The sequence below is a fragment of the Loxodonta africana genome, chromosome 3 (genome assembly GCF_030014295.1).
Source record: "Loxodonta africana isolate mLoxAfr1 chromosome 3, mLoxAfr1.hap2, whole genome shotgun sequence".
NCBI classification, from domain to species: domain Eukaryota; kingdom Metazoa; phylum Chordata; class Mammalia; order Proboscidea; family Elephantidae; genus Loxodonta; species Loxodonta africana.
Genome location: NC_087344.1, coordinates 147,148,070 through 147,166,367, shown reverse-complemented (window position 1 = coordinate 147,166,367; position 18,298 = coordinate 147,148,070). Strand labels below are relative to the sequence as shown.

Below are 18,298 nucleotides of genomic sequence, written 5' to 3'. Positions count from 1 at the left end.
GTTATCATAGCCAGGGTGTGTTAGGCAGAAGATGGCCTCCCAAAGATGTCCACGTCCTAATCCCCAGAATTTGTGACTGTATTACCTTACACGGAAAAAAGGCTTTTGCAGATATGATTGGGTTAAGGGTTTTGAGACAGGGAGATCATCCTGGATTATTGGGGTGGGTCCAATGTAATCACAAGAGCCCTGATAAGAAAAAGAGGGAAGCAGGAGAGTTCGAGTCAGAGAAGGAGCTGTGACAATGGAAGCAGAGGTCAGCGTGATGATTTCTCACTTTGAAGATGGAAGGGGACCACTAGCCAAGGAATGCTGGAAGCCTCTAGTAGCTGAAAAAAGGCAAGGAATAGGTCCTTCCCTAGAGCTCTCAAAGGAGACTGCTGGCACCTTGATTTTATCCCCATAGGACACTTTCAAAAATTGAATTGTTTTAAGTTTGTGGTAATTCCTTATAGCTGCAATAGGAAACTAATACATACGGTTTATGTGATCAGAACAGGTATCCACTGACAAGCAAAGAGGGGTTCTCATCTGGGTGCTAAATCTAAACACTCAAATACATATGTAAACACATTAAAAAGAATCATCAAATATTTGAGAAAAGCTACTGCATGAGAGGCACCAAATACTAAAAAAAAAGAAAATAATCCCAAGGAAACATTTAGTGCATGAAATAGAAAAATTATTAAATTAGTACAATTAGTATCCTCATAAGTATTTAACAGAAATTTCTTTCATAAGGAGAAAATAACAGGCTAAGATGGACTAGGAAGAAGGGCCTGACCTCCTACTTCCGAAAATCAGCTAATGAAAATGCTGCGGATCACAATAGTTCAATCCACAACCAATCATGGGATGGCTCAGGGCCAGGCAGAGTTTTGTTCTACAGTGCACGGGGTCACCGTGAGTTAGGGCCAATTCTATGGCAGCTAACAACAGCAACGACATTAAAGTTTTTAGGAATTTCAAAATGTTATTGTGAAAAAACTCCAATACGTGAGCTGAATAGTAGAAAGAAACACAAGAAAAGTAAATCGATCAGCTAGAAGACCGAGCAAAGGAATGTTAACAGGACACAAAGAAAAACAAAGCAACAAAAATAAGATGAGGGCGAAAGCTAGAAGGAACGAAGGAAAGAGAAGTTTACACATCTGTATAGTAGGAGTTCCAGCAAAAAAAAAAAAAAAAAGAAAGAAAAAACAGAAGTAAATACATGATCAAATAAAGAATGGGGTAGGGTGAAGGATGTAGGCTGGAGTAAATTTCTCAACTTCAAATTCAGTTGACCCACTGAGTGCAAAGTAGAAAAAATAAAACAAACTTAAAAAAAAAATCCATTTCTAGAGACATCTTGGAGCCCTGGTGGTGCAGTGGTTAACAGCTCGACTGCTAACCAAAAGGTTGGCAGTTCTAACCCAACAGCCACTCCTTGGAAACCCTATGGGGCAGTTATACTGTGTTCTTTAGGTTTGCTGTAAGTCAGAACTGACTCAATGGCAACAGGTTTTTTAAGAGACATCTTGGTAAAATTTTCTGACCTCAAAGAAAAAATACTTATGACTTCAAAACCTTAGTTTTTGTTTGTTTGTGTGTTTGTTCTTAAAAGACGTAACAAACAGAATCAACCAAATAAGATATCAGGAAAATTAGCAAATACATAAATTATCAGAAATAATGGGATGTTCCAGCTCTCCTATTAAAGCAAGGGAGTCAGGGAACCTGATGAATTGATCACCTGCTACATTTTGATCATGAAGAAAATACTATTCAGGGGGGTTTTAGATTCACTTTTTAGGACAAATCAGCGATGGGGACATAGAAAAATAAGTAAATTTTTAAAAATGAGGTGATTATAAAACTGCAAGAAAACCAAAAAGTTTAATAAGACATATAATCATAGTTTTGCTTTGGCTCAATAGTGAAAATACTTGCAGAGTTATAATAAGGTAAGTTACTTGGAGCCTTAGTTTTCCCTTTTATAAAATGGATAAAATGAATGACCCTAACACTTACCCACCGGCACTACTGTGATGATGAAATTAATTACTACATGTAAAGCACTCAAAGATGTGCCTGGCACACATTCAATACTCAGTAAAAGTGAGCTGTATTGTTAGCTATGTGTGAAGTAAATACTGAAGTTTTCTGTAACCAAAAATAGTGCTATTTTGGGAAGAGAGGCAGAAAGGTTCTTTTCTTTAAATAAGAAGTTGACAGACATATAAGCATATTATTTAGAAACCTGGATATATTAATATCATTATAATGTAATACAAATATGATTTATATTAAATATAAATATCATTATAATACCAGTTCAAGAAGTGGCTAAGAGAAGGGAAGATGGGTATCTTTCAAGAATGACAGCAGAGAAAAAGCAAAGTACTAAGGTGTTTTGGTAGAATCCTTTTACTACTGCCTGACTTTTTAAACTATTTGCATTTTTTATTAAAAATAACAGTAATTCTAAAAGAACAGGGATAAACTGGGCAAATGCTAAAACAAAAGTATCTGATGATATAAAATTCAAACCCAAAGTCAAAATGGGTCAAATATCAAGAATATGAAACTGCTAGTAACTTCTTTTTTTTTTTTATTTTTTTTTTTAGTAACTTCTAGGCACCTAACGACATAATAAAACTATTAGAAATGAAAGGGTAATTTGACAAATTCTTTGGCAGAGAGGGAGGTTCTAACACACTTCTCTCAGAATGGACAGATTAAATGGAACAAAAATAAGTTTTAAAATAGGATGCTTGACTAATGTGTTTTGTTTGTTGTTATTGTCGATAGTTGCCACGGAATAGATCCTGACTCATGGCAGCCCCACGTGTGCAGAGTAGAGCTGATCTTTCGGGTTTTCAAGGCTATGACCTTTTGGAAGCAGATCTCCAGGCCTGTCTTCCAAGGCGGCTCTAGGTGAGTTCAAACCCCCAACCATTTGTACCACCCAGGGACTCCTAATGCATTTTAAAAAGTGATTTCAATCATTTAATAGTTTTACATTAGCAAATTTTGTATTAACAGAATACATTCTTTTCCAAAACTAATGAAATGTTTACTAAACCTGACCATGTATTAAGGCCTCAAAATTTTTTCACAGCATTTAAAATATAAGAGCCAAATTTTTAATACATGTCTAAATTAGAAACGTAACATGAGAACAGGAAAAGAAAAGGCTATCTGGCCATTTTAAAACATCCTTTTAAGTAACTATTGGGTTAAAAAAAGATAAGATAAGGAAAGCATTATCTAAATAAAGAAAAGAGAATGAAAGCATCTAAAAAAAAAAAGTAAGTTGAAAAAATCACTGAAAAGGAAGAAAAAAGGAGAATTCACGCTGCCAGATATTAAAATGAGCAGTAACTATACAATAATAAAAGAAAGTGGTACTGACCAGAGAGCCCAGCGATACATCCAAATCTGTATAAAGGCAGCCCTTCGAATCATGGTGGAAAGGACCAATTATTCAACAAATGATGCTGGGATCATTAATTAACTGTTGAGGGGGAATAAAACTTTGATCCTTACCTTATGTTATTCAACAAAATAAATAATTTTCACTTAGATTAGAAATTTAAATTTTATAATGAAATCATATAATTTTTAAACATATGTAATTGAGGGGTGAGCAATATAAAGGAAAAGACTGATAGATTGCACTACATTAAACTGTAAAACTTGTGAATGTCAAAAATACAATAAAATAAAAAGTCAAACTAAATACTGGAAAAACATATGCAACAGAAAAATAGTTAATCATTTTAATATATTAAAAGTTTATATAAGTCAGGACAAAATGACAAATATCCTCAAAAAGACAGAGTCCCTAGGGGGTACAATCAATTAAGCACTCAACTACTAACCAAAAGGTTGAAAGTTCAAATGCACCCAGAGGTGACTCGGAAGAAAGGCCTGGTGGTCTGCTTCCAAAAGGTCTCAGCCATGAAAATCTTACGGAATGCAGTTCTACTCACAGGGTCACCACAAGTCACAATCAACTCTATGGCAACTGGTAATCCTCACCAAAAAAAAAAAAAAAAAAAAGCCAAGAGACCTAATGCATAATTCACCAAAGAAGAAATTCAAGTTGTCAATAAACATTTGGAAAAAAAAATCAACTTCATTAGTAATTAAAGACGTAAAAAATTAAAACAGCAATGATACGCCATTTTTTTTCCTGAGAAAACAGCACTCATACTACTGTTCTGAATGAAAGTTGGTACAACCTTTCAGGGTAGCATTTTGGCAATACATATCAAAAGCCTTAAAAACACGTTTGCCTCCTTTTTGCCTTGGTGCAAAGCAAGATGGATCACCAGCAACTCTACAGGAGCCACCTGCAAAAATTCAGCCAGGGTTCTCACTCTTCCTGAATGTGTTCAGAGCAGCACAGCCTGATCCGGAAACAGGGCCTCAGTCTGTGCCACCAGTGTTTCCCTCAGTACACAAGGGATACGAGCGTCATCAGGTTGGACTAAGTGATCTTCCTTGAATGGATTATCCAAGACGTCTAGCCAACAAAAGAAACAGTGCACACTCTTAGTACAAAATAAAAAATCTTCAATTAAAAAAAAAATATGTATGCCTTTTAATCCAGATATTACACTCCAGAAAACTGTCTCAGGGAAATAATTAAGAACGGGAGAAAAGAACTGACTATAAGAGTATTTATCACAACACTCTTAGGAAAAAACTGACAATATTATTGTGCAACAATGGTAAAATAGTGAGGTGTATGATGATACGAATGAATTACGAGGCTGCTACTCACAACAGCAGCACTGAAATATATTAGTTCACATGTAAAGATGTATTGGTAGCTGAAACAAAAATATTATGGAAGAATGTATACCACCATTCATAATTTGTACCATCTGTTCAGCTCACATGTGTATGCCAAGTGTCTGGCACATAATAGGCTCTCAATAAATATTAAGTACCATGAACTGTAAAAAATGTATACATTACACATGTGTATACATTATATACAAATCACACAGAAATACTAATAACAAATATTATGTAATATTGTAATTATGTAATAAAAACTTAACTCTAGATTTTAATGCTAACGATATGTATGATACATTTTAATAATATAGGAAAATATGATGCCATACTGTTAAACAAAAATAAACAAATAAATATAAACATGGTGAACATTTACAGAAAGACACATAGGGAAAAAAGACTAATTTCTTTGGGTAGCAGGATTATCACTGATTTTATTTTTCTTCTTTCTACCGTTCCATATTTTCCAAATTTTTTGGCAATGAACAATTTGTAATGAAAAAGAAAACATTTTAAATGAGTTTCATGTTCTGGGATATTATGAATTTATTTAGAATTATATTTTAGAAGAATACCCATTAACATGAAAAAATGTCCACAGTACATTAAATAAAAACAATTGACTGAAAATACTACATTTAGTACGATCCCTATTAAGTGTATAGACACATACACAAGGCTTTTATTTCTGGGTTGTAAAATTGCTTTCATTTCCATGTTTGTAATTTTCTGTATTTTCTACAAAATTATCCCCCTTTCGTCATCAGGAAAAAGGAGAGCAAGACAGGTGCGAAAAAGATGTTTTGTTTTTAAGAACTAGAAAATATCTGAATGGGTTGAAGGTCAAGTCATCAATCCTTGACAGATTCTTTCAGATTTGTGGGAATTTATTCTCAATTATAAACTTACTTTTCCCTCAAGTACATATTTTCTACAACTGTTCATGCATATGCCTCTGAATGCTATTAAAATATTAATGTATTCTTCTCATGCGGTCCTCTCATGTTGCCCACTTTCTATTTGAGCAATAAATCTATACTTTCCCAACCTCTAAAAGAGCGAGGAAGCTTGCCCAAGGTGACATACTGCTTATTTGTGGCAACAGGACTGGAACATAATTGTCCTGACTCCCAATTCAGTATTACTCCCTTGGGGAACAAATTTAAAAATCCATTAAACAATTAACATGTTTGTTCTTTACGTACTGTCCTTCAAATCGCAATAAGGAAAGTTTTGACCTCCTCTATTACGGGTCCAATTCCAACAAACCTCCAATGACTCCTGCCCTGGTAGGGAGAGAAAAGCATGATCATTACGTAAACATTAGTGTCTTCCACAATTCTGAGTACCCATTGAATGTTTAATAACCACTTGTTATTTAATTGCTATCCTGCTTCGTTGGTGGGAGAACATGTGCAAGATGAATAGCAAAACCAGGAAAGTCTAGCTTCGGCTCTCTCCCAGTCTCTTTAACCATGTTTAAAACCTTCTAGAATCCTGAGACACTTCCACCAGCACCGGAAGCTGGCACACCTTGACAAAAATACCTACCATTCTCACACAGGCAAGAAATATACACTCTTCACACACGAAGCATTCTGCATAGTCTCCTCCCCAACAATGACAACAAAATTTCAACAATCTGTCAGATCCATAAATGGCATGTCATCTAATAACCTGTAATAGGTTCTAAAACACATCAGACCAGCCTTTCAAATGGTAAATTTCCACAAACTATTAATGAAACGGCATCACTCTCTTTTTAAAAATTCCTTAAGTGTAGCATCTGAAACCTCATCCAACTCAAAACTCTTTAAATATCAAATCCAACCCTTCATTCACAGTAAACACAGCACCCCAAAAGCATCATTAGCCTCACTTAGTGATGAAATGTTTGCTGCTGTTTCTCCCCAACATAAGAAAATGCTACTCACTAGGGGATAATTAAAACATCCAGATGCCACCTAAACCTCACAAATATACCTCTCACAGTTCCTTTATCAATCACATAAAGAAAACTAATACTGTGGCTTACCATGTGTCTTACTTTGCCAAAATCTCTCCCAGCCACCACACACTCCAAAAAAAAAAAAAAAGCAATACGATCTAATTAACTTTTTTGCAAGTTGGCTCACAGTTCACTTCTCAGTATGTGTATGTGGGCTATTTTAATCTCCATCCCAAATAGGAAGAACAGAGGCTTTTGGAGTCTTTCTTGCCATATTCATAATCATGTTACAAAAAGAAAATTAGCAATATCCTAAAATAAAGAATTCCATTGTAAGCTTTTTAATCCAGCATTAATTTCCTCTTTTCTCATTAGACGGGGTTTCACATTTTGGAATTTAAAGAGTGCTAAGATAAAGATCCCTTTATGTTTAAGGGAAGCGGATTAACTTTTGAGGAAACCACCTCTTCTTGCTTGAAAGACAAAACAGCACATTAAGGAAAAATAAAAAAATTGATGGCTTTCTAAAATAAAGTATGATCATTAAGTAATACTAAATTGGTTGTCTTACGTGTCAAATTAATCTCTTCATTATATCAAACCAGGCTAGCTATTTTGTGTTTCAATCCATCTTTAAGCACAGCATTTGATTAATCAAGTTAATGATGACAGTTTTTAGCTAGTGACAAATGATACATTTATTCAGGCAATATTTCAGATGATCCAAGCTATTGTGAGCGAAAGAAAAAGAAACATCAATTTGGAAGATTAGATCAGTATGCCTAGTTTGAACTCCACACTTATTCCAGCAAATGAGATCAGAAGTAAGGATTAGTTAATCAGTAAATCTCCTAAGGAAACTCCACGATAAAAAATGCTCATCAAACATCAAAAAAAAAAAAAAAAACCACATTGCCCTCGAGTCAATTCTGACTCATAGCGACCATACAGGGCAGAGGAGAACTGCCCCATAGAGTTTCCAAGGCAATAATCTTTATGGAAGCAGACTGTCACATCTTTCTCCCACTGAGCAGCTGTGGGCTTGAACTGCCAACCTTTTGGTTAGCAGCCCAGTGAGCACTTAACCACTGAGCAACCAGGGCTCCCCTCAGCAACCATAGGGTGTACAAAGTCTTCCAGATAGTTTTATGTTAAGGTACATATTAAAAAGCTGCATATTTGGACTAATTTCACAAGAATTTGGCCGAATGCTTAATTAATGCTACCTGCAAAGTAGCATTAATAAAATCAGAGCTGTTTTAAGAGGCTCCTCTTGAAAGTAACGCTAGTTCAGTTACCAGAGGGCAGCTCATTTGCCCCCTTCACTTAAAGCCAAAGACATGAAGTTATGTTGAACTACAAACCTTTAAGTTTGAGTGATGAGATAACAAGTTTGGCTAGTCCTATGTATCCATTTACAGCAAATGCTCTAATACAGGATTTGGCAACTTACAAATGCAGCCTGCCACCTGTCTTTGTAAATAAAGTTTTATTGGAACACAGCCATGATGGTTCATTTGCCTTTGGCTACTTTCACGCTACAATAGCAGAGTTAAGTAGTTGCAAGAGAGACCATATGGCCCGCAAACCCTAAAATATTTACTACCTGGCTCTTTACAGAAAAAAGCTTGTTGACCCTGCTTTAATATACTAGTTTTCAAAGTTGTTTTTTTTTTTTTTAGCACAGAATCCTTTCCCAAAAAATCTTACAAGAAAGCTCAGCAAATAAAACATCTGAAAGCAGTATTTTATTAGCATATATTAATTTTACAAATCCAAATGTATAGCATTTATTTAATATAAATCAATCAATGAGATCAAGCAGCAGTTTAGTTAAACACAAAATTAGAAATTAAGAATGGCAAGTGACAGTTGCAGTCACAGCAGTACCCCTGTTTTCTTCTGTATTTTGTTTTGGTTGCAGAGAATTGATTCACACAGGCAAGTGGTTGCAAATAGTAACAGTCTTTTTAAAACTCCCCCTTACAAACTCAAAATACTCTTCAATTAAAAAATGACAGAAAAGGTTTTATTCCAAGAAACTGCACAAGTAAACCTGACAGCCCAAGCTAACACACTGCTGATCTTCAAGGTTTTAAAATTCAGTACCTAGCACTTGCTTTATGTGTGCTTTTTTTACTGCTTTAGAAGGTTTTTTTGTTTTTTAATTTAAAAGAATTTTTAGCTTGTTGTAAGGGTTAATTATATATGAAGTACATAAAACTGTTTGCCAAGTAGTCCCTTCTCACTTCTGGAAAACAATTTTCCCAAATTTCAAACATATAGCCTTAGAAAGGATTCTCTGGATGGTGCACATGGTTAACATGCTCAGCTGCTAACCAAAGGGTCGGTGGTTCAAGTCCACCTGCAAGTCCCTCAGAAGAAAACCCCAGCAATCTAATTCCCCAAATTCAGCCATTGAAACTCTTATGGAGCGCAGTTCTTCTCTGACATACATGGGGTTACTATGAGTCAGAATAGGCTCAATGCCAACTGGTAATAGTTGCAATCTTAGAAAGATCATTCACTTTTCTGGTCATACCACCTTCCTGGCCACAGCGATGGGCTCAAGCCAAGCCAACCATAGCACTCTCCCAGGATTCTTTAACTAGGCATCAGAGAAAGACATTTCACTTCTTCTCTGGTGTTGAAGTAGAGTGATATGAGGCCCAAATGTTGGCAGAGATGGTACTTTTCAGTTTTGTAAAAGAAGCCAATGTAAGAGAATGATGGTGACATACAGAAAGAAGCCGAGGTAAGAGATGGAAAAAGTCTTAGCAGCACTGGAGCCTGTCCTTCCAGTTACCTGAAGTCGTAGCTGCAGCCCTATTCTGCCTGTAGCTTGATTACAAAAGCCAATGAATTCCTATCCTTCTTGCCTGAGGCAATTTGAGTTAGGTTTGAGTTGAGTGACCTAACTGATACACACACACATACACACAAGCATATGTGTTTTAATTGACAGATTTGAGACCATTTTGAGGAGTAAATCTGACAGAGCTTAGTATCTGAATGTACATGGGGGAGAAGGCAATGAAAGCTGTCAAGGGTAGCTGTCAAGTTTCTTGTTTTGGTGACTGAATAATAGCTATGACATCATCTGAGACAGAAAAAAAAAATGAAACAAGCTTATAAGAGAAGATGATGAATTCCAGTTGGTCTTGTTGAGTTCTGAGTACCCGTGAGATATCTAAGTGGAGGTATCCAATAGGCAGTTGGAAAGGGCAACCTGGCATTCGTGGGTTTGATGTGGAGCCAAGATACAGACTTGGGAATCATCAGCACTTAGGAGACAACTGAAATCATGATGATGAATAAGATCATTTACAGGAGTATGCAGGGTAAAAAGAGCAGTAAAGTTTTTTTAAAAATGGAATCCAAGGAAGTGTTAATATTTTAGGAATAGGAACAGAAGAATAAAAAGGATCTCATGAAATAAATGGAGCAAGAGCAATCAGAGAGGTCCAAGGAGAACAAATAATGTGCAGTATCTAGAAGCCAAAAGTGTACAAAAGTTCAAAAAAGGGAAATTGATCAACTATCTGAAATTCAGCAGAAAGATCTAATAAGAAAAGGACTGAAAAATGTCCATGGATTTTGCAATTAGATACCCACAACGAGCATAATGAAGGCATATCGGTGAGTGCCGTACTTCAAACCAAACCAGTTCCTGTGAAGTCGATGCCGACTCAGGGCAACTCCATGTGCATCAGAGTAGAACCACGCTCCACAGAGTTTTCAATGGCTTCTTTTTTGGAAGTACATCACAGGGTCTTTCCTCCAAGGCACCTCTGGGTGAACCTGAACCTCCAACCCTTTGGTTAGTGGCTGAGTACATTAACTGTACGTCCCACCCAGGGACTTCAAATTGTACTTAGGAACCTAGAATTTAAATGTAAATAATGATATAATGGCATTGAGAATAAAAAGCCAATACAGTTGAAGTTCTGTTCTGATTTGGCCTGCTTGCCACTTTTCAAGTAATTGGGTTCTCTTTCTGAACTAAGAAGGAAATTCTTTACATCTTCTCTTTAGGCTCAGAAGATCATGGAATAAGTTTTTTCACATAGCTAAAGAAATTACAAATTATCTACACTTGAATATTCACACACTCTCTCCTCTGCTTTTATTACATTTTAAATAAGACTTTAAAAATGCTAACTTATCAGAAATACACTAGAGGAAAAAGAAACAGCATGGATATAACCCCCTACTAATGAGGCACTAATGCATAATTATTGTAATACACGCACTTCTCTCTACAGACGAATATTTATAAACACTGAAACAGTCTAGTCTGCAATGAAGCCTTATGTACAGATTGTTTTTCTCTTGTGGTTTGTCCTTTTTCCTTATTGTGGTAATATTTAATGAATTTCACAGGCTCTGCTCATTCTCTGAAAATGCTGAATGAAACCATGTACGTGATATCTGCTGACTTCAATGAGTATATAGAGATAAGCTATTCAGCAACATTAAGTACATTATCATCAGTAAAAGCAGTCACTTATCTCAATTTTAAATACCTACGGTTAAGCTAAAACACAATATGCTAAAACTGGTTGAATTAAATACTTTCAGCTGATGAAGTATGGGGAGGGGGTCAGAGGGACGCATACAATTATTGAATTCTGTTATTGTATTATTAATTATCTGTGTTGTATTGTCTGTCTGTACTATATTACTGGAGGCCCTGGGCGCTGGAAACGGTTAACGCGCTTGGCTACTAACCAAAAGGTTGATGGTTTGAGTGCACCCAGAGATGCTTGGAAAGAAAGACTTGGCAATCTACTTCCCAAAAATCAGCTACTGAAAATCTTACGGAGCACAGTTCTATTTTAACACACATAAGGTCACCATTAGTCAGAAATGACTTTATGGTAACTTTTTTGTTGTTGTTATCCTGTTATTATTGAATAATAATCTGAATTGTTTGTTTAAGCACTGATAAACTTTAGTGGCACCTACTAAATAGCACCCTTCTGCTCATCCTGGGTACTGAATCACCTGACAGGTAAACAAGAGATGGAGATCAAAACATTAATACCATTAACTACAAAGACTAGGTTGGAGGACATGACTTAGTTATGTATCAGCAATGGATGTATATTAACTCATTCATCCCATGCAGTGGGGGCTATGTGTTGCCGTGATGCTGGGAGCTATGCCACCAGTATTCAAATACCAGCAGGGTCACCCATGGCAGACAGGTTTTAGTTGGGCTTCCAGACTAGGAAGAAGGACCCGGCAGTCTACTTCTGAAAAGCATTAGCCAGTGAAAACCTTATGAATAGCAGCGGAACACTGTCTGATATAGTGCTGGAAGATGAGCCCCCCAGGTTGGAAGGCACTCAAAATATGACTGGGGAAGAGCTGCCTCCTCAAAGCATAGCAGACTTAATCAAGTAGATGGAGTCAAGCTGTCAGGACCTTCATCTGCTGATGGGGCATGACTCAAAATGAGAAGAAACAGCTGCAAACATCCATTAATAATTGGAACCTGGAATGTATGAAGTATGAATCTAGGAAAACTGGAAATCACCAAAAATGAATTGGAATGCTTAAAGATCGATATCCTAGGCATTAGTGAGCTGAAGCGAACTGGCATTGGTCATTTTGAATCAGACAATCATATGGTCTACTATGCCTGGAATGACAACTTGAAGGGGAATGGCATTGCATTCTTCATCAAAAAGAACATTTCAAGATCTATTCTGAAGTACAACACTGTCAGTGATAGGATAATATCCATATGCCTACAAGGAAGACCAGTTAATATGACTGTTATTCAAATTTACGCACCAACCGCTAAGCCCAAAGATGAAGAAATTGAAGATTTTTACCAACTTCTGCAGTCTGAAATTGATCAAACACGCAATCAGGATGCACTGATAATCAGTGGTGATTGGAATGCAAAAGCTGGAAACAAAGAAGAAGGATTCATCGTTGGAACACATGGCCTTGGTGATAGAAACGATGCCGGAGATAGCACAATTGAATTTTACAAGACCAACAACTTCCTCATTGCAAATACCTTTTTCAACAACATAAATGGCAACTGTACACATGGACCTCACCAGATGGAATATACAAGAAACAAATAGACTATATTCGTGGAAAGAGATTATGGAAAAGCTCAATATCATCAGTCAGAACAAGGCCACGGGCCGACTTCAGATCAGAGCATCAATTACTCACGTGCAAGGTCAAACTGAAACTGAGGAAAACTACAACAGTCCACGAGAGCCAAAGTATGACCTTGAGTATATCCCACCTGAATTTAGAGACCATCTCAAGAATAGATTTGATGCATTGAACACTGATGATAGAAGACCAGACGAGTTGTGGAATGACATCAAGGAAATCATGCATGAAGAAAGCAAGAGGTCATTGAAAAGACAGGAGAGAAAGAAAAGACCTAAATGGATGTCAGAAAAGACTCTGAAACTTACTCTTGAACGTCCAGTAGCTAAAGCAAAAGGAAAAAAAAGTAAAAAAGTTGAACAGGAGATTTCAAGGGACAGCTCTAGAAGACAAGGCAAGTTTTATGATAACATGTGTGCAGGGACCTGATGACAGAAAACCAAAAGGGAAGAACAAACTCAAAGAAATGAAGAAAAAATTCAAGCCTCAAGTTGCGATACTGAAGTATTCCACAGGGAAAATATTAAATGATACAGGAAATATCATAAGAAGATGGAAAGAATGCACAGAGTCACTATACCAAAAAGAATTGATCAATGTTCAGTCTTTTCAGGAGGTAGCATATGATCAGGAACAAATGGTACCGAAGGAAGAAGTCCAAGCTGCACTGAAGGCACTGCCGAAAAACAAGGCTCCAGGAATTGAAGGAATACCAGTTAAGATGTCTCAACAAATGGATGCAGTGCTGAAAGTGCTCACTCATCTATGCCAAGAAATTTGGAAGACAGCTAGCTACCTGGCCAACTGACTGAAAGAGATCCATAATTACACCTATTACCAAGAAAGGTGATCTAACCAAATGCAGAAATTATTGAACTATATCATTAATATCACATGCAAGTAAAATTTTGCTGAAGTTCATTCAAAAGCAGCTGCAGCAGTATATCAACAGGGAACTGCCAGAAATTCAGACCGGATTCAGAAGAGGACATGGAACCACAGATATCATTGCTGATGTCAGATGGATCCTGGCTGGAAGCAGAGAATACCAGAAAGATGTTTACTGTGCTTTATTGACTATGCTAAGGCATTCAACTGTGTGGATCATACCAAATTATGGATACCATTGCAGGGAATGGGAATTTCAGAACACTTAATTGTGCTCATGAAGAATCTATACATGGATAAAGAGGCAGTCATTGGAACAGAACAAGGGGATACTGAGTGGTTTAAAGTAAGGAAAGGTGTGCGCCAGGGTTCTGTCCTTTCACCATACCTATTCAATCTGTATGCTGAGCAAATAATATGAGAAGCTGGACTATATGAAGAACAATAGGTCATCAGGATTGGAGGAAGACTCGTTAACAACCTGCATTATGCAGATGACACAACCTTGTTTGCTGAAAGTGAAGAGGACTTGAAGCTCTTACTAATAAAGATCAAAGACCACAGCCTTCAGTATGGATTACACCTCAACATAAAGAAAACAAAAATCCTCACAACTGGACCAATAAGCAACATCATGATAAATGGAGAGAAGATTGAGGTTGTCAAGGACTTCATTTTCCTTGGATCCACAATCAACACCCATGAAAGCAGTAGTCAAGAAATCAAAAGGCGCACTGCATTGGGCAAATTGGCTCAAAAGATCTCTTTAAAATGCTGAAAAGCAAGAAGGTCACCTTGAGAACTAAGATGCGCCTGACCCAAGCCACGGTGGTTTCAATCACCTGATATGCATGGGAAAGCTGGACAATGAATAAGGAAGAGTGAAGAAGAATTGACACCTTTGAATAGTGGTGCTGGCAAAAAATATTGATTATACCATGGACTGCCAGAAGAACTAACAAATCTGTCCTGGAAGAAGTACAACTAGAATGCTCCTTAGAAGCAAGGATGGCGAGACTACATCTCACATACTTTGGACATATTATCAGGAGGGATCAGCCCCTGGAGAAGGACATCATGCTTGGTAAAGTAGAGGGTCGGCAAAAATGAGGAAGGCCCTCAATGAGATGAATGGACACAGTGGCTACAACAAAGGGTTTGAGCATAGTAAACAATCGTGAGGATGGGACACAACTGGGCAGTGTTCCGTCCTGTTGTGCACAGGGTCACTAAGGGTCAGAATCGACTCTACTGCATCTAACAAAAACAGCAATCATTCATTCATTCAATAAGCCTTTCTTGAGAATCCAAATACTGGGCTAAGCCCTGGAGATGCAAAAATTAACAATGCAAAATTCCTCCTCTTTAAGAAGTAACCCCCTCAAAAAAAAAAAGTTCAAAAAATAATGCTACTAAAATATTAGAAGTTTAGCTAACCCAAATATATAAGATAATTTAGTATCTGAAAAAGCATCCTCTCTCACCAGAGCAGGATAAATTGGACCACTAAATAATGGGTGTTGAGATAAATGGGTAGTTATGGGTGGTAGTAACTAGAAAAAAGCAAATTTTAATCCATATCTTATACTTTATACCAAATTAAATTCCAAATAGACGAAAGACTTTTAAATGTACAAAAATAAAACCTCACAAGTTTAAGAAGAAAACATGGTGAAATTTTTTATAAACTTGGATTAGGAAAAGCCTTTGTAACTATAATTCAAAGGCTAAAAGCCATATCTCATTCTGGAAACTTGACTAGGGAAGGATCTGCTTCCAAATGCCAAGGTTCTTTGCAGAATTCACCGCAGTTTGCTTCTTCAATGCCAGCATCAGAGAAAGATAGCCTCTGCTACTTTGAGTCTCTAACCTCTGGACCTTCTTTTAAAGGGCTCGCCTGATTAGATCAGGTCCATTCAGGACAATCTCACTTTTGATTAACTTAAAATCAATGGATTAGGGGTTTTAATTTCTCTGCAAAATCCCTTCACCTTTGTTATATTCTCTTGGTTAGAAGCAAGTCATAGGTTCAGGCCCACATTCAAGGTTAGAGGATTATACAAGGATGTTACTTCATTGGGGGTCACCTTAGGGTGTGTCTACCATATCTCCCTAATCTATAAAGAGGCACAGATATCAATAAGAAAAAAATCCAGTAGAAAAACTGTCAAAAAATAAACAGTTTACCAATAAAAGCATACAAATGGCCCTTAAACATATGAAAAGATGTTCTACCTCATTCATCATAAGAAATACGCCTTTTTTAAAAATTACCACATTAGTAAAAATGCAAAACCTAGGTAATACACTCTGTTAGTTTATTTTCTGTGGGGAAACAGGCACTCTCAAACATTGCTGGCAGGGTGTAAATTTGTCTAACCTTTATGGAGAACCACTGGCAATATCTACAAATCTATCCCCAACCAGCCATCTCATCTGCCTTAGTTAACACAGTATCATATCTCCTCCAAATTATTCTAATATCCTTCCAAACTCTCTGCATCTAAATCTCTTGAATTCATATTTCACAGAGTTGTCAAGGTGATGCTCTCAATAGCCCCAATTTTTGACCAGGATGTTCCCTTGCTTAAAACCCTGCAATAGTTCCTTGCCTTCTTCAAAATAAAGTCTAAACTACTCAGCATATCACATAATTGTGATCTGACTTCTGCCTGCTTCATCTATTACTGTCTTCATCCTTTCTTTTCCCTCCCCCTCAACACACAAACCTGCCACTCCAAATACTTGCAGGATCCCAGTCTCATCATGCCTAGCCCATGCTCTTCCCCCTTCCTGAAATCCTTTTTACCCTCTCCTACACTATCTAATCTCCATTATTCTTTACTGTTGCTTTGCTTGGTATATCTGCTCTGATTGTGAACCTCTTTGCTATTACCTCGTTTATTTGCCTATTCTCCAATCCTAGTATAGTGCCAGGTGCATAATGGACTCTCAATAAATATCTGTTGAATAAATGAGGCAAGCTAGGCAAACCAGCTATCATTCTAATGCAGGGAATGACAACTCCTTCAACCAAAAATAAGGCCTTTCTTGAAAGAAATGATTCTTGTCAATGCATCTTTTGATGTCTTTGACTTGCTCTCCTAACTCAAATCTTAAAGACACCTTTGCTCTTTATATTGTGCCTTAAAATTTAAAGCATCCACATTACACAGAGAGGCCCACTGAGAGGCACGACCACTAAGATGTAACAAAATTAGTTAAATAGCTCAAGTAAGAAAGTAATGGCTTTCAACCAATTAAGGTTAATAATAAACTGTAAAATATTAAAGAACGGTTTGCAGCCTACCTGTAGTTAATCCCTTAAAATTATAACAGTGTCTTTAGAAAGGAAATTCCAGTTCATTTAACCTAGGAAAGGTTATACATCATGGTAAATAATGTTTGCTAGAACAATGGAATCAGGAAAAGAAAACTGAAACTACATAAAGCCCTTGTGTGGAATGTAAAACATCCAAACTTCAACTCGTTTTTGTGTTGCCTAAATGTCCTGTACTTGCAGAAACATTCTCCATCACCTTGACGGTTTGCTTTTGTATACAGATTTTATTTATCTGAATTATTAATGCTGCTCTTGTTTGTGCCCATATCTTAATTTTTCTTTCTTCATCCACCTGTCATGAGTGTTTTGATTCACATTTCAGGAGATGATAAACAAAATATTTCTTTGGGAAACTGGGTAGTGTCATGAATGTTTGGTACTGCCGGGAGATTATTCTGTTTTCCAGTTTAAAAAAAGAAATGATCATTTCTTCTTTTTTTATTAACTGTCAATCACTGAAATTATACTTTAAACTGTATTGAATGGATAAAAATAGACCTTAAAGCACAGCCTGTATGTCAGACAAGAAAATATAGTACATAGAGACTGCAGTGAGCAAGTAATTCACCATAGGAAATATGTGCCTTCAGGAAAAATCCCTCAGGCCAATAATAGCAAACAGCAATTAGTAATGCTCATGAGAGCACTATTTTAGTCACACAGCCAAACATCTTTGTTTTGTACTAGCATCACACTATACAGCCCACAGTGTTCATCCTCAAAACCTGTTTGATTTAGTCATTAGATTTGTTGAAGCAAAAGTTGTGGATAGAAATACTCAAGGCTTGTGATTACAAAACAAACACCCCAACTTTAATTTAAAAGGCACCAGGGGCCAACAGTTTCACAGTTTTTTTAAAAAATATACTCCTTTATGCTGAGTGAAATAAGTCAGTCATGAAAGGACAACTTTTGCATGGTCTCACTTTTTAAAAAGGATAAGAATAGGTACATACACAGAAAGCAACGTTCTTTGATGGTTAGCAGGGATGCGGAGGAGAGAGGGAATAGACACATGCTATTTTTGGTGATGGGAAAGGTAATACACACTATGGGTGAAGTCTGCACAACTTGACCAAAGTAAGTGATGACACTAAGAAGTAAAAAAAAAAAAATTTTTTTTTTTTTTAATAAAGGACAATTTTGGTAAATGCTATAAACATTTATAATTTTGCAACAAC

At 36.7% G+C, this 18,298-nt stretch overlaps 1 pseudogene; it reads left to right on the top strand.

Annotated features, from left to right (window-relative positions):
* The first annotated feature begins 4,310 nt into the window (after nt 1-4,310).
* Nucleotides 4,311-4,481, top strand: LOC111752898 (small ribosomal subunit protein uS14-like; annotated as a pseudogene).
* Nucleotides 4,482-18,298: the final 13,817 nt, after the last annotated feature.